The following is a 22,900-nucleotide window of genomic DNA, read 5'->3' on the forward strand; positions in this document are numbered from 1 at the left end:
ACTTATCCTGTTTAGGAAAAGACTATAGCAGAGCACTTGGCAAGCTATGGGCTTGAAAGTCATATAGTTTTAACGATGGTGTAGCTCCTTCTTGACTCCGTGGAATAGATGGGTGATGAAGTGCTGAATGAAACAGTAAATTCCAGGTTTACCCTCCAATTCTTCTGCATCACTGATCTTCTTACTGAGGAATGAAGATCAGTCTGCCCCTCTTGATTTGAAATCCCTTGTGTTTATCCTGTGTCTGTGGATGAAATCCAAGCTAGACTCTCCATGTCAATGTCAAGAGGGACATTGAAGCGCTGGAGCATGTCCAGAGGAGAGCTACCAGGCTGGTGAGGGGTCTGGAGACCAGGTCATGTGAGGAGAGACTGAGGGAGCTGGGCATGTTTAGCTTGGAGAAGAGGAGGCTGAGGGGAGACCTCATTGCCCTCTACAACTACCTGAAAGGAGGTTGGAGAGAGGTGGGTGTTGGCCTCTTCTCCCAGGTGAATAATGACAGGACCAGAGGAAATGGTATGAAGTTGTGGCAGGGGAGGTTTAGATTAGGTATTAGGAAGAATTACTTTACTGAAAGAGTGGTCAGGCACTGGAACAGCCTGCCCAGGGAGGTGGTTGAGTCACCATCCCTAGAGGTATTTCAGAAACGTCTAGATTTGGCACTTCAGGGCATGCTCTAGTGGCAGAGATTGTAGGGTGTTTGGTTGGACTCGATGATCTTAAGGGTCCTTTCCAACCATGAAGATTCTGTGATTCTGTGATTCTGTAATGGTTACAAGGGTCATAGACTGAAATTCTAGCTTGCTGCTTACCGAAAGCACCTCAGAACCCTACATTTTGGAAATCACAGAAGCAGAATGTGGTTTTTCTTCTTACTTTCCTATATGCAGTGGGAACTGCCTATAGGGCACAGCTCCCACTTTCCAGATTCAGGACACACATGCAGGGGCAATGCAGACACCTAGCGTATCTGTGGGTACCGTTACATGGAGGTGAGAATCAGAGGGACACTAATGCTTCCCAGAGCTTGGAGCCTGGGATGGTAAAAACTGGAAAGACCTGTGAAAATGGGAATGTGGGAGAATTGTCCAGCCCTTGGTTGAAGCCCAGATTGCTGTGACGTGGTTAAAAACTTCCCTGCAGCTGCCCAGACTGTAACCTCCATCAAACAGAGAAAATGCTGGTATTCTGGCTGCATTGTTACATCTGTGTAACAGTAATACTCATGTATATTTTTAAAATACCCAAATACTGTTTATACACATCACAGAAAATAATAGATGTGTGTAAGGTTAACTCTGCAACAGACTTCTAATACAACAGCAATTGAGTGTATAAAAACATACCCACACTCTATTGTTACTCCTTTAAAATAACATTATTTTTTCTACAAAGCCCAATTAAACCAACAAGAATTCCACCAAGAATAGAAAGTTCTCTGTCCTCCGACAGCTAATATATCTCGCTTAGTCTTTTGAGAGCCCTAAAAGCAAAATTAAGTAGTTTGTTTTCAGCAACAGTCTTCTGCAAGGGAGAAAAAGAATAATTCATTTTTGATTCATAGGAGAAGTGGCTAAGCAAGGGATCACCAGCTGGTATTCTGATCACTATCTTTGTGGAATATATTATAGACTCTAATTAAGTAAACCCTCTCACAAGTCTATGAGGTGCATGGTTCAGTGGTGGAACCTCTTGCCTCTGGGTGGAGTTGGATCAAGCAGGTACCAAAGACAATTACACACGTAATAATTCCAACCAGAGCTTTTACAGTAAATGCCAGATAAGATTGCGAAACACATAATGTGTTCAAGGGAGAGATTTGAGAGGAATCCACGCTTTTCGGGTTTTGCTTAGTGTTGTTTTACAGAAATACACAGGAACGACGAATGAACTGTAGTCATCAGAACAAGTACTGCACTTGTCAAGGTGCCATGGGCCTGGTCAGTCTTCAGCTCACACCAAGACGTCCGTCCTTCCTCCCTTCCTCCCTTCCTTCCTTCCTTCCTTCCTTCCTTCCTTCCTTCCTTCCTTCCTTCCTTCCTTCCTTCCTTCCTTCCTTCCTTCCTTCCTTCCTTCCTTCCTTCCTTCCTTCCTTCCTTCCTTCCTCCCTCCCTTCCTCCCTCCCTCCCTTCCTTCCTTCTTTCCTTCCTTCCTTCCTTCCTTCCTTCCTTCCTTCCTTCCTTCCTTCCTTCCTTCCTTCCTTCCTTCCTTCCTTCCTTCCTTCCTTCCTTCCTTCCTTCCTTCCTTCCTTCCTTCCTTCCTTCCTTCCCTCCTTCCCTCCTTCCTTTCCCCTACCACTGTCTTTTCCCGTCCCTTTCTCAATCCCTCTGTCCCTCCCTTCCCCAACAGGCCATCTTCCACATAAATACTGTAAAAAAAAAATTAATCTCAGTGCATCACAGACAGCATGTCCAAACTGTCACAGCTATCTGGGATTTTGATGCATAGTGAAATGAAGATCGTATGATCTTACTTTAAGCTTTTTTCTTGTTTCTGATCTTGAAAATCTTGGAATAATGTTCAGTTGTATTAAAACAGTACCTTTGGACTATCACCATAAATAAGATGCAGTATACATGTCAAAACAAGTCCTTATGTAATACAGATCGCTGTGGCTTCATTTACTAGTAACACCCTTCATAAGTCATAACAGGGAATGAAGCAATCTCTGTGATATGGAAATTTCTTCTCAAGTGCATAAATTATGTCTTAATGCTTCAATTGCTTGAAAAGTGGGACAGTCCCACAGGTCACCATTTCCATTCCAGTGATAAGATTTGCAAATATTAACAATGATTTCTGTTTTATGGGGAGGATTAACTTTACAGGCAGAGGGGTCCAGTTTAGTTGAATGTGGGGAAAGAAAAACCTTAAATGTAATAAATTAGCAAAATCAAGTAATGGAGGCAGCTTTACTTGGTTTGGAGTGATTTTATAAACTTTCCCAATTCTGAAAGGCGAAATCGCGTGCCCAGGTCTCATGTCAGACCTTTGTGCCTTCATCTTCAGCCTGGTCCCCATGATGGGGATAAGAGGCACATGGACTCATACAGGGGAGGAGATGCTGCCCTGGGACCTGCCCTCTCGTCTGTCTGTGCCACAAGGTTGCCATATGCTCTCTGACCAGTTGCGTCTCCTAAAACTTATGGACGTGTCCCTGCCCACAAGCTGCCTTGGTTTTTGAAACCCAGCTCTCGTACAGGATCTCGGTGTTTTCACAATTGATTTCCCCTGGAATTACAGTGGTTCAGCATGTCTCACCGCTGAGACGAGTGTAGTTCATCAGGAAGATTTCTGAACCTCCAGAAATACGTGCAGATTTGCTTCGCTGTACTCATTTCTCCTTGTTTGAGCACTAAAAATGCATTCAGGCAGCCTCTTAAAGTCATACAAATAACAGTCATTGAAATGGAAAGCAGCAAAATTATGAATATTGTATAATGCAATGTTAAATTACAAATAAATAAAACATCTGGGGCCAGATGTTGCCGTTGGATTCCTGTGTGGAACTGCTATTCCTTTCAGCAGCGTTGTGTGTGCACTTCTGAGAGCAGAGTTTGGCCCTTGATGTAGAGAAGCAGTGTTTTTAATGTAATATTAATGGAGGATGATTTCTCCATTAAAAACAAGGTAACTTGGTAGATGGAGAGATTAACATATTTTACAAAAACAGTTGAGAGTGTCTCTAAAGGTTAAAAAGATAGAAAACAACAGTGAAAAAAATGTAAGAAACTTCTACAGAGTACATATGGTGAGAAAAGGGAGCAGACAGTATAAGAAATGTACTTGAAGTAAGCCCGAGTGCTCAAACATCATTCAAGAGTTTTAAAAGATAGAAGATTGGTGATAATACGTGTAGGAGGATAAAATCATCTCAAAATGTCCAACCTCAGGTGGAGCTGCCAAGTACTGAACTCCCACTTTTCCTTTTTGAAAGTCCATTGAGTCTTTTCACCAATGCAGAATTTACTAATACCCATGGGGCAGTTACAGGATAAAAATGGCCATTTACTCAGGGAAAAAATTCCCCTTCTCAGAGGTATGCATTGCTTGGTTGTGGACAGGTTTGCAGCATTTGACCTTTAGTAGGATCTAGAAGATCCTTTTGCGCCAGGGCTGATTCCTCCGTAGGCTCAAGTGCGATGCGTGCCCGTGCTTGTGGTTGCAGGTGCCGCTTGGTGACCGTTTGGTCACGTAGCTGCGCCCCTCCGCGGTAGCTGCCTGGGCTTGCTTGCCACGTGCTTTTTCAGAAAGCCTTTGAGAGCGGTGTTTTTTTTATTTTGAAATGTCCTCGAAGGGGTTAACCTTTCAAGATACACATCTCATTTTCCAGCCTGCAGTCTTGCTCCAGCACACCGGGGTCGGCAGAGTGCAGTGCATCCAGGCACAGTGCCGGTGGCGAACTTTGTGGATGACCTTTTATACAAAGCCTTTTAGCCGGACTGAGCACCCTGGTGACAGAAATTAAAGAGCCAGACAGTAATTCACTGATTTCTGCACATTTTTTTTGAACCTTTGATTAAGGTGCCTTTGATCTCTGGAGATAGTCGCCCACTCGCTCTCCTTGATGCCCTGTTCTGCGTAAAAGGGTGATGGGAAGTGTTGTGCCAAGGACCAGCTCTAGGCCATGGTCCCTTCCACATTAAGTTTAGGGCAGACATTATAAGACATGCATAAATGAAAGGCTTTCATAGGGCAGCCCTGGTGCGACGTGCCCACTGTGCATCCCTTGCCATTACATGTCCAGTTTGGGAAATGTGGGCTGCACCTTGCACCATCTGGCTCTTGAACTGTGCCAGCAGCCCAGTAGCCAGGGCCCTAGTCCAACTGGAGGGCCATGGCAGCTCCCGTCAGCTTGGGAGCTCCCACGTTTCAGAATGAAGGCTTAAGTGTGCTGAACTGCCTTGTGAAGGCAAGACCATGCATCTGGCCCTGGACAGCTGTCAGCAATCCATGCCTTTGGAGAGGCACTGAAGGGAAGAGGCATAAAAGGCATCTACCTTTGCTACAAGTTATTTATTGAAGCAGAACCCAAGCAATCAGTGACCAAGAGAAGACTACAGAGGATTTTACTTTCTGGCGACACCGAGAGAGAAAACTCATGTTTTGACAGCGTCCTTAAAGTTTTACAGTCCTATCTTCCTGCTGCTCCTTACTCCTGTCTCTTCCTTGACCTGCACCAGCTTCTGCAAATTCAGTCTTCTGCCCAATGTCATCTGTCTGGAAAGCTCTTTAAAAAAGCTGAATGTTCTTGGCCTATGGGTATTAACTGCTCACTGAACCCACCTACGGATGGCAATTTCCCAAGTCAGGGCAAAAAGCCTTCCCTTCCAAACAAACAAATCTGCAATCTGGAAATCCTCCTCTGTAGCACAGTGGGTGCAGCACAGGGCACGCACTTGCTATTTGCTGGTTTGCATTTCCTTGAAATGAAGGAAGAGCTATGAAAAAAATTTGCTCGACGGTGTTTTGGTCAATGCCATGTGAAATGACATCAGAAGTAACCCAGCCAGATGAGGCCGAGCAGTGAGCACCTTCAGACAGACGCTTTCCATTAGACTAAACACAGATATTCCTTTTAAAAACGTGCAAGGAAATCGAGCTGCAGACTAAAGCCAGCAGTTAAACACAGCTGTTCCTTTGCCTTGCTGCCCCCCCCCAAGTTGTTCGGGTTGGTTTTTTTGTTTTTTTTTTGTTTTTTTTTTTAAGGTGTGGGCTCAATCAGGAAACTGGAGAAATGGTTGAGAAGTTCTACGTACGTCTTTTTCTGCACCTTGGATTTTGTAGGGCAAGCTTGCAGTTTCCCTTCCAGTTTTACTCATCCAAATGTTATCTGCATAAAACCCAAGTGCGAAAACTGGAGGAGAAAAATTGGATATGCCACCTTTTGGGTGTAAAAAAATTGTGCCAGAGCTTTTACAGGGCCTTTAAAAATGGTGTCTCTAAATAACACCTGCACTGTACTTTTATATACGCCAGTGTTTCAATTTATGATGTTTCCTTTGGCTATGGCTGTACGCTGTCCTGGTTTTTATACCTGACAAGAACCCCTCTGCTACGTCTCTGGAATTTTTGGACTTCAGCGTGTTAATAATGAACATCTTATGCTTGTTACAGTCTGACAAGAACAGCACTGGCTTTTAAAAACCCTTTATCTGAGCTGAGTGGCAAATGATGTTCCCATGCCATGGGACTTTTCTGAGTCTTCAGCATTTTCTCCTCCTACACGGAAATAAAATGCATGCTAGGTTTGTGACAGATTTGTGTGCCACAATGTAATTTTGGTCTTGGTGATGTTTGCTCCTTCGCACAGAATTAGTGAAAAACACCCTCTCCAACGGGTGCTGTGGCTGCTGGGCGCTACGGCCAGGCAGATGTGGCAGCAGCGGCAGATGCCCGTCCATGTACCCGTCTCTCTTTTTGGGTCTCTGTGCAAGAGCAGTGGCTTTCCTGCAGCTCAGGGGCATTTCCCAACAGGTCTCTCACAAGCAATGAGTTCCTGCCAAAAGAGTTTGTTTTCTTGAATCAGCATTTTCTGACCGGAAAGAAGAAATTCCGATCGTTTCTGCTCATTATAAATGAACAGACTTTCAGTGCCTGGGAGAGAGACTTTAACCATTGCAGTCGGCTCAGTGTGGGTCTAAGAAATATATTATATATTTGGTTGGTTATTATAACCAACTGGCCTAATGGAAGATTTCCCACTATTTCAGTGTGGAGAAGTGCTAATACTTTTTAAAACAATTGCATGTTTAAAAATCACATGTTTCGGTCATCTCCAGCAGCCTCATGCTAACAGCATAGAGTTGTTCTAGCACAATGAAAAAGAGAAGGTTGCATTATCAAAGACTTCAGCTGTTTCCCCTGGCTAATTGGGATTCTCTAGAAAGAGAATCCCAAACTCACTGAAGTGCCCTGGGCAGACATTTTATAGCAGTACAGGCTATTTCATTGCTGGAAGCAAGTCTATAATAGCCTTTTAAGCATCATTCAGCTTGAATTATCTGCCTAAGACGTGTACATAAATCATATTATATTACACAATATTTTTTCTTGCCCCCCTTCTCGAATTTTACTCCTCCAGTGCAAGTTCTAGAAAAGAAGCAAATTAGATTTCCTTCAGTTACTCATCACAGCTAGTGGGATGACTGAGTTATGCCAGGAATTTTTGGCCCAGTTTGTCATATTCAGAGGAGTGAAATTCTATCTAATGAAGTGGGAGAGGTGTTACAGAACGAGGAGGCAGTAACTTACTTATTATTACTCATTTTACCCTGCTTGATTTTCTGTCATTTAACTACCTGCGTATACTCTGCACTGTTGTAGTACATGGATGATCCATTAACCGAGCCTCATTCTCACAACTTCCCTCCTGAGGGAGGCTCATGTCCTAATGATGGGACCATTAGGAAAAGGATTTTAACCACCTTAATTCAACCGAGCTCTAATTTTCAGCTATTTCGTATAGGCATGGTTCTGGAAAGGGGGTTAAGCCCCACTGTGCCTGCTGGGGCACCTCCTGTGAGTGGTGGGACTCTACTGTTTGCCCAGCAGAAATGGCATAAAATATGTAAAACATGCCCGAGGCAGGGAACAGAAATGAGACCCACCTGTCTGGCTAAATGCCGTAGCATCAGGCTGCAGGACTGACCTTGCACGCCTCTCCTCCCTTGCCTTGGGAAATCTCTCATTCTCGTTTGCATGGGGACAGCGATTCAGGGAAAGGCACGCTCTCACCTGGAATTTCAAAGATCTTAGAAGCTGAGTGAAAAATGGCAGCTACGGGAGGAGAGGTCTCTGAAAATAAAGCCGCACACAGAGAAAGGGGGTACCAGTTCCTAGCTGGAGGGCACCCGGAGGGCAGCAGCCATCTGGCTAGACAGTAGACAGCACCTTAGAATTGCTGCTTCTTAGGATGGAGATTATAAGGGAGACGTCGTCACTGTGTAAGGTGGAGGGCAGAGGACGCAAACCCAAGGGAAAATGGGTCTTTTTAGTTCTGCTCCTCCAAAACCAATTTATTAATGTTCTCTTTTTGGGTGCTCCCTGTAGAATTTAGTCTCAATACACCTGTTTGCAGGTGTCAAATAGTCCCGAGGTTGCCCAGTGGTTGGAGGGGAGATGATCCAGCAGACCTCTGGTACCATCATGTTCATCCTGTTTGCTGGTAGGGATGGCCCAGTGAGTGTTAGATGCTGAACAATTTGAACGGCTCTACCTGCCCCTGTGCTGCTGCTGAGCTGGAGCAGGAGCCATCTACGCCCACAAGTACGCAGGCAGAGCTGTCCGGATTTGGTGTAGGAAAGTCTGGTGAATCTATTCCTAGCTTATTGTGAAGTATGAAAGGTGATACATCATAGAGAAATTTTGGCAACGAGGCTAAGAGGCAGCGTTGCTTACAGCCTCGTTCCCTCTGAAGATGGTGTTGGGCTGCAGGGCTGTGGTCCCACGATCCATTGCAGGACAAAGACATTTTGTTTTAGTGGTAGGATGGAGTAGAGGAGAAGTGTAAGTCCATTGCCTGCCCATTGAGCTGAGCTGTGTACCTGACCCTGTATTAATTGCGACACAAAAGGCTAAATGGGTTCAAGTCCTACATGAGGGCCCAGGGGAACGTGAACATGTCCATAATGGGTCTGTTACCAAGAGCTGCCCGTTCCCTCTTAGTGTGCTAACTACTGAATTTATCTTCCTCCCTGGAGTCAGTGTCCCTGAAGTGTGTCCAGATGACATCTCTGGAGCCTGAAGATCACTAGAGATGACCTGCAGCATTAACATCAGAGCGACATGCTCTTCAGTGATCCACCACCAGCATTAACACTGGAGGGACACATGCTTCAGCGATTCACCCCTTCCTTTTAGATGTGAAGAGCAGCAGCTCCCACTAGGAGTGAGAAGACAAGTTTGTTTCCATAAATGCTCAGGCTGCCAACAAAAATACCAGGCAAACTGCAGTAGTGTTTGTACGATGCTGACACATGCCCACTGGGAGCGTGGCAGCCACCACCACTTCATTTCACAGAGGCCATCGACAGCTGTCAGATGATAACAACTTTGGATAATTAGTGTCCTGAAGGGCTTGAACTGAGGGCTCAGAAATGAAAGACTGTATTAGAGAACAGCTATTCCCTCCTCACCCCTTGAGACTGGTTGTGTATGTTGAGCTCAACAATAACATTAAAAAAAAAAGCAATACTAAGAAAAGCAATATAGCAGGTTAAATTGCATTTGCTGCATCTTGGACTTACATTTCATTACAAATACCTTCTTACTTAGACTACAGTCTTTTTAAGTCATTAAGACAAGTCCTGAAGTCCTTTCTCAGTTTTCGCTCATACTTCGGATGCTTTCTCGTGAACTTCAGTGGGTGTCTCTTTGTCTGACTGAAAACTGAAAGGGGGCCTTGGGATTTGAACTATTGGGAATTTTGCTTGAGTAAGCAGCAAGAAATGTGGCCGCGATAATAACCTTTTCTTTTTTTCTTTCCCCCTATTTTTTTTTCCTGTTGCTTTTCTGACAGCTCAGAAAGAGTGGGAGGAAAGCAGTTAGGACTCACCACCTTTTTGGTTTGATTTTGAGGATTACTGAAATGTTTTTCTCTTGCATTTCTAAGCAGAAGGTCATTTCAACTGAAAAGCCATCATATTTCATTTAGAAAACGTCAATGAAAAATGTTAGGGGCTTTTTTCAACCAAACCAACATGAAGACATCAAGATAACTACCAAAACGTTATAGGTCAACAAAAATCTAACCCCTTTTTTGGATTATAAAGGCCCCAGAAGTTTTAAATGATTTTTTTGCCCTGTTCTAAATTAAAAGTTTGGCTAAATCATTCCCGTAAAGACTGTGTTCAAACGAGGACATGTTTACCTGTCTGCCTCTGATCATACAAGATAGTGCTGGATTAGGGGATGTGCTGGCTTTCCAGCCCCAGAGAATGGCGTGTCCTCACCGTGATCCTGTCTCTCACCATAAATGTGAACTACTCAGATAACAGTAACTTCCCTCTTTTCCTGACCTCAGAAAAAAAGCTCTATTTTTCAAGGAGAAAGTCAGACCAAGGGAAAAACTGTATTTCAGCACTTCTGGACACTGTGGAGAGACTGCCCCAGTTTTATTAAGAGAGAGCGACGTGTTGTATGGGAACACTACATTCTCAGAAAAAGTTGACTTTAGTCTATTTTGAATTTGGTTTAGAAATCACCAAAAGGTTACTAAAAGTTACTAAAAGTGCGAACACATTTATGTAAGATGAAATCAAGAGCGCCCAGTGATGGGTTATGATGCAGCTAGCAATCACAGGTGCCTGGGAGAGGAGATGCTAACCCCGGGAGGGCTACATTGGCTCGGGGGATGCAGCCTCCAGCAGGAAGGTGACAAAAAGGAACTGCAGGACAATAACAGCTTAAAGCCAGCATAGATATCTCTGCAATTAGCATCTGAACATGCTTAATGTTTCCTCTCGTTTACCTGTGGTTTTAACCTCAGACCTCTTTTATCCTATTTTGTGCAGCTGTACTGCTGCTTCACAACCTCCCTGCTCTGCCAAAGGAGTTCAGAAGAAGCTGTGGTGGGAATGACTGGGCATCCTGAGAGTATGCCCATGCCAATCTCCACAAAATGAGTCTTTCTTCGTACATCACAGTGTAATAATGGACACCGGCCCTTGCTCAGCCTCATTTAATGACCCATAACTGAGTGAATAATTCATTCATTGCCTCGAGATCTTGCGTGGAGACTTGTTTTACCACAGGGCCCTGGGGAATGAAAACAGCAATAAAGTTCCAGCTTTTAACCCATCCATTTACAAAGCCTCGTGATATTATTGCTTCCATGATCAATTTAAATGAACATGTTGGAGGTTTACTAGCAGCCTTCCTGTATTTCGTGCCTCAGTACATATTTTTTCAGAGCATTTACAGCTTATACTTATTGTTGGTTTGAAGGGAATAAAGAATTCCCAACTGCAAAGTCATACTTTTATTTAAAGCTTTAATTGTCTTAAAGAAAAGCCGTTCTGAAATCCAGCCCTTTTGGAGTCACTGATGCTGTTTATTATCCAGTAAACTCTTTTAAGCTTTGGGACAGGTTAATACTCCTCAGCATCAGTATAATTTTTCTTAGGCTGTGTTGCTGTGTTTGTATGAGGATCTTCATTTTGCTTTGGCAGCAGAATTTCTTTTCTGCTTCTGCAAATTACAAAAAAAAAAAAAAAAAGAAAAAAAAGCCTTTCTAAGCTGGATTGCTTTGCAGCTGTGAAAACCTATAATAACTTCAGTCGGATTACAACTACATCAAAGGTATTATATATCCCTGAGTAACATATTTACTGGGCTTTTCAACAGCTGTATAATTAGCTCTGGATGACTACTTTTTTCCTCCACATCTTTAAATATCCATATTTCAAAATTCACAGAAATTCAAAGGGAGAGTGGTTTTCCTTTTCACAGAAGGTACAGCCTACCAGATTTTTTTCCTTAGCTTTTTTTTTCTTAAAAAAAAAAAGAAAAAAAAAAGAAAAAACGGTCTCAAGTTCCCTGTCCCCCGGTAACCAGACCCAAGGTATCCATCACCCCTCCTGGCACACTGTGCCTGCCTGATTGATGAGGGAGGTGATTCAGGCAAGGGATGAGGACGGGGCCCTTTGTGGTGTCCCCCAAGGAGGCAGTTTAGAGGCAGCAGCTGTCCCCAGAGCCGGGCGCAGCCCCCTCGCACAATAGGAGGATGGCAGAAGGTGAGGAAAAACGCTCGTGCCTCCACAAGGAGAAATAAAGACTCCATATGTCCCGGGTCTCAACAGATGCTGCTGTGGGGCGACCCCCTTTGCCATCCCCTCCCTCCCGCCTTGCACTTGCAGGGTCTCCATCACCATCACTGACAGCCCCTATTCACGGGGATGTCCCCAGTGAGGGTCGCTGTCAAGGCTGGCCGGCGTGGCAGGAGGTTTTGGTGAAGGGGTGGTGCGCAGGGTTGGACTGGACGGTGCACGGAGTCAAAAACCCCCTTCCCGCTGTGATCCTGCACATGTCCGCTGTCATTCCTTTGCAGAAGCTTTTGTTATGCAATTACCTTTATTCTGGGAACAGGAGGGAAAAGAAGCTTTAAAATTCTCTTTAACTCTGGCTGGGGTTTTTTTTTTCCATGTGTTTTTGCCCTTGATGAGTAGCAGAAGGGAGTGCTGCAGTGTCGACATGGAGGGAGGTTTTTCCCCCAGGAGAATACATCGCAAGCTGCTGGTTTATGTTGTGCTGATTGCTCAGTCCCATGGCCAGGGTGGCAAAGGAAGGTGTGAGAAATGCTTTTACACGGCCTCTGTAGAAATGCTGATTTCCTCTTTTAATTTGTTTCGCAGCTGATGGGACTTTGAACTCAGTTTTCTCTTTAGAAAGTTTTCCAAAGATGAGCTCCTAGTCTGGATTTGTCTGTTCCTCCCAACGTTTCATTATGGCCCTGTGATGTGTTGGCTGGCTGGCTCTGATGTGCAGTAAAGACCCAGCTGGCTGAGCACTTTCAGGACAAACAGATCAGACAATTTGCTATCTGATTTTACGAGAGCTATTTACACTTTGCAGAATTTTTTAAGCAGCGAGCCCTTAAGAAGCATATTCTGAGCATGGTACCTAGGAGAATTGCACACACATTTCCTGTCAGCAGCCGGAGAATAGTGTCTAACACCTGCTATGAAGAGCTTGAAATATATTCTTAAATGGCTTGATTGCTTTGCATTTCCCTTGAGACGAGATGAGACATTATGGTGCAGTTTCTTTTCTGCAAGGAGACCGACTGCGGATACTTCTTAGAGAAGCTCCCGAGCAGCGTGGCTGAGCCCATGCTTGCTTGTGCTTACGCTGACTGGGATTTGTGTCTCTGCTTAAAATTTAGCTTATGCTCAGAGGGACCCTCAAGACCTGTCGCTGGGGGACAGCAGGCACGGACCATAGGCAACTGAGGGCAGGATCCTACCCCATAGTTTAAAGAGTCAGTTGAGAGCAGGGGCAAATGCCAGTAGGAAAACCTCTCAGAGGGTCCTTGCTGCAAGCACACACCTGGGACTCCGCAGTGTCTGCTCTTCTTCTGCATCGTCCCGGGCAGCTCTCTGAAAGCCAGCAGCAAGAGAGCCATGTGGTTTGCAAGAGAAGTAAAAACACCCACCTTGGTTTCCTGTCTCCACCTGCTTTATCAGACAATCCTACTACTCCCATCCAGGTGCGCTGCGGTGGCATCAGGAGGAAAAACCTTCCCAGCCCTGGCCAGGTGGAGCCAGCGCCTGTTGGGGAACTGCTGAACACACCTTCCCCTGCGTCCCCGGCCTCTGACGCTGCACCCAGCAGGCTGCCCTTGTCAGTGATGAACCAGTGAATATTCAGCTACCCAAACCCATGGGTCACCGAGAGCACCTTCCATACAGCATTTCCCAAGAGCTTAACCCCCAGCCTCTTTGATGCGCAGCACGTGGGAAGGAGGTGTGCTGAGAGTGACCGGCACTTTTATAGGGAACCCCTTTTATTTCAGCATCTTGAATGGGAGCACATTGCCAGCCGTTACCTTGCAGGCCTCGCACTCCCCTGTACCAGCCCACCCCACCACGCACCCACCCTGTGGGCTGGTTTGCAGGTTTTTTTCAGAAGGTACTGTGGTTTCGGCTGAACTTGGTGGGAGGAAGGAGCCTTCAGCCCCATTGAAAACACAGTGCAATCCAATATCGAATTGATACGAAAAGGAAGCAGCAGTGATTTTCTACCCCGGAATGTTTCTGTTTTCAGACACCTAAATATATACCCTGTAAAGGAAAGAGGGAATTTATTAGGTATGTAAATATTAATATTTATGAAACAAATCCTGAAGTTTCAACTCTTCTTCGGTTGTGGATGTCTTGAAGCTTATTCCATGGAGGATAATGTTTTTCTGCTAACAGGTAAAATGGTGGAAAAATCAGGACAGGCAGAAACTTGTTTAGCATTTCAATTAACAGAGAAAGGCCCTGGAATTTGAGCAGCAATTTTTTTTTTCTAACTTTCAATGAATATTTTCAAAGCTTTCTCAAATAATGTAGTTTTCTTTGAACTTGCTGGAAGATGCCCAGGAATTTCACACAGATAACTAGCCTTTCTCCTCACTGCCACTCCTCCACCTGCGGGGTGGTTCAACTGTGATTTCTTCTCCCTATTCCATGTTCCCTGGGGTTCTGCGTGGACCCTTCACTCCTTGCAAAGGTGGCTGGACCTGGGTGCTGCAGTTAGGCTGATGGTGGGGAGGCTGGATATCATGCAAGTCTGACTAACTCCAGCCTCAGTGCACGTATTTTACTCTTGCAAATTAAAAAAAAAAGAACCAAAACAACGTGAAAGGGAAGGTGTAAAAATATGTTTATGGGAAAGCTTCAGAGGTTTTCTAATTATTTTTTGGTCTGTGGAGGAGTAGAAACTGGTCCTTGCAAATGCTTTTTGCAAAACAGAATTGGGCCAAAATGCCCTTACTTAGGGTTCCCTCCGTCTAGCAACAACAGGAAAATCCATCCTAGATTCTGTCAAAATCTTCACGAGAAGGCTCTATCAAACATATGTGATGAGGACAAACCAGCACATTTCAATTTCACCCACCCTTCCTGGTCAAACCTTGTTCATTTTATTGTCCTTGTGCCAAATTTCCTAGTTTTTAGAAGGAAAATAGCATTCTCCATAAAATAAAGTGGAAAAAGCCAGCCTGGAAACCAACTCAAGTTGACCATGGAGAATCACCCTTTCTGTCAGACTTCTCTGACCACACCACACGCTGTGTTCATGCCCATCATTCCTGCGTTTCAGGGCTGGGCAGAGGCAGGGTGGCCGATGTAATTCAATGCTCGCAATTTCTGATTTACAGCCATAAGCAACTGGATATGCCTCCTCGCTATTCTTAAGCTGACCCATTAACTGCCATAGACCAGGAAGTTTCCAGGATGGTGTGAAGTCAGCTGTGTCCCACCAGAGCACAGCACATCACTCGGCCCAGGGAAACCAGTCCTCCCTCCCCGTGTCGGTAGCACTCTGAACTTCAGAAGCTCTACGGCTCTGAGTTGACTGTAGCTAATTCTGAAATTTTGGGAGGATACATCTGTTTCAAAGGAAGGGTCTGATTTTAAGTATTTAAATTAATGGTCAACTTCTCTGTTGTGGTTTGGCAGGCAGGGGGGAGGGATGAGGCTGTCCCTTCCTGCACGTGAAATCCTATCCCCAGGAAGAGAGCCCTGCATCAAAGGGGCCTTGCTCACATGCCGAGCTGCTGGGATCCATCGTGCACGTCTCTGGAGGGCGGGCTGGCTCCCCGCCTCGCTGTGACCACTGCCTGTGCTCTCCTAGACATGTACTGCCGCACACGCGACCGCGGCCGATCCTGTCCTCTCTGCTGACAAAGCAGCAGGTGGAGTTTCTGCTCCGCATGTCGCACAGCAGATGTGCCGCAGCTAAAATGTGAGGGAGTACTCAGCGGTCAAAATTACATCCCGAGGTAAACCTGCAAAGGGCACCCAGTGACTCTTCAGCCGCTGTGTATTGGTGTAGTCCTGCTGCTTATCTGCAGGGTGGTGCCACCTTGCACCACGTGAGGTGCACCAGAGTGGCTCCCATGACCATGGGAGTCCATGACCATGGGGCCCGTATTAGAGTCCATGAGTCACCTTGATTTCCATCAACCAGCGTGTCGAGAGTGAGAAGCTCTGAGTTTTATTTTCTGTGCCACAGTGACATTTTGAACTGCAGGCTCATGTAGGGTGAGGCAACAAGGAGGTCCCCGGTTATTTGCAGACTACTTTCCTTTTAATGGCATTGCATTGCCCCTCCTGCTAAGGGATTTAATCCTGTTATTGGTGTGAAAGTATAAATGCCCATATTCAAAAGTAAGAATAAGGACACCCATGCTAATTGCATGTCTGCAAGATGTTTAAGAGAAAAAGCATTGAGCTTTGGGTTGGTGCTCCTACGTAAAAATAAATTATAACATCATGCAATCAATAAAAAAAAAAAAAAAGAAAAAATCAACAGGAGGAAATGAAAACAAATAAAATAGTCTACACGGTGGTTTGTAATGGATCTGACAAGTCTAGCGGCTACTTCAGTAGCATAAACACACATGCCAGGATGCACTGTGTTTTATATTGTACATCTTAAAATATTTAGTAACTACATTGCTATAAACATTGTTTTGATCTCAAAGTGCACCGTATTTTAAAGCCTGTTGTACTCCAGGAAGAATTATATTCTCCAGCCTCTTTAATAAAAGCCACAATCTATGATGCTCTTGATGTGCACAGGCCCAGACTACACAGTATGATGACATTCTTCAAGAGGCCTTTAATGAATTAATGCCTCTCCAAATGGTTTTAAGCTTACAAAAAGAAGATGTGTGTATGATCCTAAATCATTTGGAGCCATTTTATTCAGTGCCTATTGATTTTAGTGCCAGTAAACCTCACTGCTGCCTGCCTCTGATGAGTATTACATTATATCCTCCATAGAACACAATGGGATTTAACGGCGCCAAAAATGTAATTTCAGCACAAAATCCAGAAGTCATTATGACATCAACTCTCCTTTTCCTTCCAAACTTAAGGTACCTGAGAATCAAACTTCTGAAGAAACTGGAGCCATTTCTCTGAAGTGAATTCAGAGAACTTACTCCACCATCTTCAGACTAATCGCTGGGGCTGAAATGGGCTTAAAAATAAGAAATACCAAAGTCGGTGGGTTCTTTCTCACACAGCCTTTATATGGACTCATTATTTTAATACTGGCAATGACAGAAAGGACGGTTGTCCCTGTGCTAGGTATGTATTTATAGAAAGAAGCTCTCTCTTTTCCCCTTAAGGCAAGCCAGAAAAGGCGTTCTCGCCAGCAGGGCCAGAGATGCCCATGTGGCCATGCACAGAAGTGCTAATATTCACTCGTAATCCTCACATACAGAGAACAACCTACAGGGTGATGTTAACAATTTCTGCTCCAGACTGTATGTGTGACAGTTTTTGCTTTCCCAAGCACAGTGTATTTACTGACTCAGCAGTCTGAAATACTCCACCTTGCACGTGGTCTTTGGGGGAATATTGTTGGCAACAACACTGGAGACGTGTGATTCTGTGGCCAGCTGCAGAGACAGACCCAAAATACACTGAGTTTCTAAGATGGAGAATGGATGATAAAACCAGTCAAGCCCAAATGTCAGAGATGAGGAACCTTGGGTGTTTTCACCCCTTCCCTTCCCTTCCCTTCCCTTCCCTTCCCTTCCCTTCCCTTCCCTTCCCTTCCCTTCCCTTCCCTTCCCTTCCCTTCCCTTCCCTTCCCTTCCCTTCCCTTCCCTTCCCTTCCCTTCCCTTCCCTTCCCTTCCCTTCCCTTCCCTTCCCTTCCCTTCCCTTCCCTTCCCTTCCCTTCCCTTCCCTTCCCTTCCCTTCCCTTCCCTCAGCAGTACCATTCCCAACCCACACAGATATTTATGCTATTCTGGAGCCTCCCCAATGAATGCCAGCAGAAGCCTTTTTCCTTCCCAGTTCTCAGGGAGTTGCTGCTAAAGATGAGAATACACCTCATTTCCTCAATTAATGATTCATCTTCTTCAGTTCTGCTCTTCAACACACACTCAGCCCTGGCCTGAAACCCCAATGCAGCTGGTTAAGCAGAAGAAGGACACAGACAGCATCTGACCTCCTCAAAAGTGCTGCTATGGGGCTGGGGCACTCCCCAGCTCTGAAGTGTCAAGAGTCTCCCATTGTGTCAGCCCTCGCGGAAACAACTTTGATCATTTCCAGCAAGTAAGAAGAGATAAAAAGAGGAATCTTGGGAACAGAAGCCGCAGGCAAAGTAATTCTGTACCATGGGAATAGACATGGATATAAGACCCAAGGAGGTAATGGATCTATGGCAAAATGGAGTATCATTAAGTTGACCTGATCTCCTTATGGAGTACCCGACTGGAGAAGAGACCTGGGGTGAATTCACCATCAAAAGAGCCTCTCAAGGGACAGACTGATCTCTGTGGGTGAGTTTCTTCCCCACTCAGCATCCCAGGATGGCGGTGCGGTGGGGATTTGCCCACTGCCTGCCTTGCTGGGCTCCTGCCTTCCGGTTAAGTACTGCTGCAAAGCTGAGAGAGACGCGTGTAAGAGCCTTTCAGCAGGCAATTAAAAGCAGAATGTTTTCTGTAATATATAAACAAGCCCATTAAGCCTGACTTTAATGGGGCTGAGATTCTGTGATAAATAATTGAAAAGAAAGCTTAAAGTGAATTTCAAAGATTTTTTTTTTCCTTTTAAAATGTATTTACAATACTTCAGTACTTTATATAGCTTGAATGTTTAATCAATTGTCATTTGAAGAGAGTTCGGTTCCTGGAGTTTTGTGATATATATGGGCTAAATAAGCCACTTGAATGTCAAAGATATGGAGCAGCAGCAGCTCTTGGCTTGAGACAGATTTGTCACAGCTTGTAGTGGCTTGTGCATGGGAAAAGCTTGCTCTCGACACCTTGGCTGCTCTCTGTAGATTAAAAGGGTCTTGAACCAGCTTGACTTTCTCCTGCTGTAGCACATGTAGGAGTACGAGACAGCAGGCCAGGCACTGGACAGGGACCTGCTCATTGCTCGCCTGCTCCCTGGGTCTGGCCAGCCCCTGGCACAAGCTTTGGTTTCTCTGTCAGCTCTGAGGCAAAATTCCAGCCCTGCTTCAACCAGGCCAGAGGGACGGCAGTGCAGAACGGGTGAATGTTTGAAAAGAGCAGCTGATGTTTATCGTGCACTCAGCGTACCTGTCAGGTGCCTTGTTGTAGGTATTTTTCCAGGGTTGGTTGTGATTAAGGATGTCAGGGGTGATATGCTATTCCCTTCTCAGTGAGCGAGCATTTATCCGGCTTCCATTAACACGAGGCCTGATGAGATAGGAATGTCCCTCAGTGCATTTCAACACACACATTTAAGATGTCTTGTAAATTAGCTAAGACTTTGGACTTCCCATCAGCTGTGCAGATTCCCTCACTGAGACTAAACCGGCACCGCCTCGGGGACATCACTGGAGTTTCACTGCAGCCCCCATGATGCTCTTTAAAAACCCCAACCCCTCTTCTTGGTCCTTCTTACTCTCCCCTGACCTGTACTTAGCCCAGAAAGATGCCAGTGTCTATTTTGCAGAGGAGAAGCAGGCTTTCGCTAAACCTCAGAGATCAAGTGTGGCTTTAAACCCTAGAAGCTTTTTTAATAGAAGATGTTTTGTGAAAGCTCTCATACACATTTTAAGGTGCTCAAGTGCTTTGGGACTTGGGGTATGCTTATTGATGACCTCCCCCAGGCTTCACCTCCTACTGAAATGGGACTCACTGGGGGACTTTCGTACTTTTTTTACTGCTCTGTTGTCCTTATGACCAACAGACAAAATGGCTGGTTTTGTGCTGCAGTGCTTCTGCTGACTGGGAGACTGCTCGTTCCCTGCCTTTGCTGGGCTGTTACCAGCAGTGACGTCCCCATGGCTTAGTGGGGATCAAACTGGCACCAGAGGAGTTAATCAGGAAGAGAGGCTCTGTAATGTGAACAGACTGGCACAGTATACTCCCTTCTCAGGAACACAGCAATAATTGCCCAGATGGCTTTCAAAATAATAATAATACGCATAGATATTTAAAATGATAGAAACAAGAAAAGGAGTATGCAAATTATTGGAAATTCACAGCAAAAGGGACCAAATCCTGCTCTGAGCAGCCGTGCTGGAAATGGTGCGGTGTAGTCCTCGCTTTGCACCGGTGTGCCTGAAATCACAGCTCGTTCCCGCAGAATCCCCTAATCATTGTTCCATTAACTCATATAACTGTGTAGGACTAGAGCAGATTTCTCAATAAAAATGATGGATAAGTAAATTGGGAGAAGCACTCTACCACTTAGCAGGTGTGAAAAGATTGACAGTCCCCGGCGCTGCCGAGGGAGGATTGTGTGCGCTGACTCGAGGGTGTCGCTGCGCAGAAACGCTTGTGTGTGGCTGGGGAAAAGCTGCCACGTTTTTTTTCCGAGAGGGCATGAGCAGGAAATGGTGATGCTGGAACAGGAGGCGGGAGAGCTGCAAACACCCTGCGAGCAAACAACGTGCAGCACAGCACGGGCAGCAGACACGCAAGACCAGGAGCCTCCAGGCTGCTGGGTCTCCTCATCACAACAGTAAGGGTGAAAGCTGGAAGTCGAGGGGCCCTGAGAGTTGGAGAGATATGTCTGGGTGTGGAATCCCATGTGGCTGTCCCCGTGCCAGACCTAAGGGCAACCCACATGACTGGGACATGCTCTTCTTTTGGTCTGTTGGGCTACTGGATGGTAACACCTTCCACAATGCTGCAAAAGCCACTGTGTGTATGAACTAGAGGCACACCTACATCTAGGTGTCTACATATCCCACTGGCAGATGTGTCCTGGAGGGTGAGCAGGAACGCTGGGGTGAAGGCAAGCTAGCAGAGGGAAAAGTGGCATCGGTGAGGATACTCTTGTTTGTGTCTGACAGAAACGCTGGCACTTTGGGGAACCTGCAGGAATTATGCAGCAGCAGGCCTGATTGCATGGATAATGCAGTCATTTAATGGGAAAAACCTGTAGGCCTTCTCCTCTGTCCTGGTTAAAACCCAGTCTGAGGTCCTGCCTTCTCTTCAGAGGAGGAATTAGGGAGAGGACATAGCTTCTCTGCTTCCCTCCGGGGGCTGGTGAGCTGCAGGAATGAAGGAGGCTCCTGAGGTCCTGCAGCATGATGGTGTCTGACTGTCTCCTCACATGTGGCTCCTAGCTCCTGCTAAAAGCGTAGTTTGAAAGAGATATTCCTTTGGCCCACAGGACACCCCCCCCCCCCACCCCATTGGTATCTCATCCAACAGCTCCTTTTCAGGCTCCTCTTGATCCCAGAGCCAGGAACTCCTCCTTGTGCTGAAATTCCCACCATGGCCCTTCCCATTCAGTATTTCTGAGCATTTATAACGTGCTCAGCAGCTAATTAGCTGTCAATGACACCACTCAGAGATGAAAATAGCCTTGCCATTTCCTTGCTACACCCAGAGATCCAGAGGCAACGGGAGGTCCTGGGTCTCTCCTGGGACTGTGCTGCTCACCAATGGCCAGGCTGCAAGACCACGAGTGCTAACAGGGCTGCTACGCTGCTCGCTGGGCATGCTGGTGGGGCTCTGTCCCTGTCTCCTTCCCTGTCCCCACCAGCCCAGCTCACTGGACATGCACCTTCCCCATCACTGCCATTGCAGCCTTGGGCTGCAGGGAGCTGCGGCAGGGAAACATCCCTGCCATGAGAAAAAAGAGGGGGGGGTGTGGGGGGGTGGATCAGGATTAATTTTCGTACACGGTGCCTGGAGAATTAGGCGTTTGTTGTGAAGATTTATTGAGTGAGAAACAATGCTTCACCTAATCCCTTGGCAGGGGGAGCCGCTCTGGCTAACGACGGCTCGATAATTAGTGCTGGGAAATCCCCCACTCCCTCCTCTGCTCTGCCTTGGAGGAATCTCGGGCGCTATCTAATCTAACGCTAAATCGTACCCCAGTGTGGTGAGCAAGTCTCAGCATCCTGCAAGCCTGTCAGGGCACTCTGCCAGCTCCGGAGACAGGGGGTTTGGGCAGCGTGGTTGGTGGCTACTGTCCCTGCCCTTGGCCACCCTCCAGCTGCACCCTTCGACAGTGGCAGAGGAGTGCAGACAGCCTGAGGACACCCCACCAGGCCTCCTGGGGTGCCACGGGAGCGAAGGGGCTTCCCTGAGCACGTCTCACCTGGTTGGGTTGCTTTTGCTGGGCTTTGCTGCCTGGTGATGCTTGTTATACTGTTTTAAGCCCAAAGGTTGGGGTGTTTGCCACAGGTACCCCCATGGGATGCCTTCTCCCCTGGGGAGGGTAGAAGAGGAAGAGAGTATTTCCCAAGTCCAAGCACTGAAAAAAATGACAAATAACTGCCTGTTACATGGCTCTGAGCTGCTCTCATCCTGTGAGTGATAAAGATGTGAAACAGGGAGTCTTTCCCAGGGTGGATGGCCATGGTGTTGTTGGAGCCACATCCGCTGGGAGGGAGGTGATGCTCTCATCCCAAGCCAACACCAAGCGCTGTGATGTGCAGGGAAAGGCAGCAGTCAGACCAGGAGACAGGCAGAAGTATTGTACGTGCCAGGCAGAGCAGGCTGCTGGAAACCACAGCGATGGCACCGTATCATCTGCTGGGTCTCCGTAGCTGTTGCTCATCCGTTGCAGTGAGCGGTTCCCTTACAGATCCTGAGGCAAGCGGCAGCAGTGAAACCCAAGATGTGCTCTAGGGTTGCAAAAGAGGCAGGCAGAGTCCTGCTGAAAAAAATACCCTGAGGCGGGCTTCATTGCACAGCTGATGCGCAACAGCAAGGAGCAGCGACGGCCATATGGTGTGCCACTGCCACGCATTTCCCAACTGCAGGTGTCCATGAACTGGCAAGTAAGGAAGGTAGTTAAAGGAAAAAGACATTTCCAGAGTAATTCTCCAGTGTTGGTCCTGAGTGAAAAGCACTAATCAGTTACAGAAGTGAAGGTTATAACCGACTCGGGGAATTTTTCCTCCACCTTTTGCTTTTTGAGCGTTAGCAGTTGCTTGCTGCAGAGCAGCATGTATTATCCCAGAGATGCAGGCCCCTGCTGCTGTGCTGCGGGCAGTGCCTTGTCAGTCTGACTTAGGACTAAGGTGGGTGTCTACAAGCTATTCCTGAAATGCATTTTTACAGCTCTCTTGCTTCTCTGTTTTTTTTTGGTTTGTGGGTTTTTTTTGTTTTTGTTTTTTTTTTTTAATGGCAAAGCTCTGACAAAACCATCACCACAAGCCAAGATTTTCAGAAGTGACTTACGGTTTTGGATGGCACAGTTTGGATGCCCTTGTGAGAGTGAGCTGTTGAGGGTATTA

This window comes from Larus michahellis, chromosome 4, assembly GCF_964199755.1.
Source record: "Larus michahellis chromosome 4, bLarMic1.1, whole genome shotgun sequence".
NCBI classification, from domain to species: domain Eukaryota; kingdom Metazoa; phylum Chordata; class Aves; order Charadriiformes; family Laridae; genus Larus; species Larus michahellis.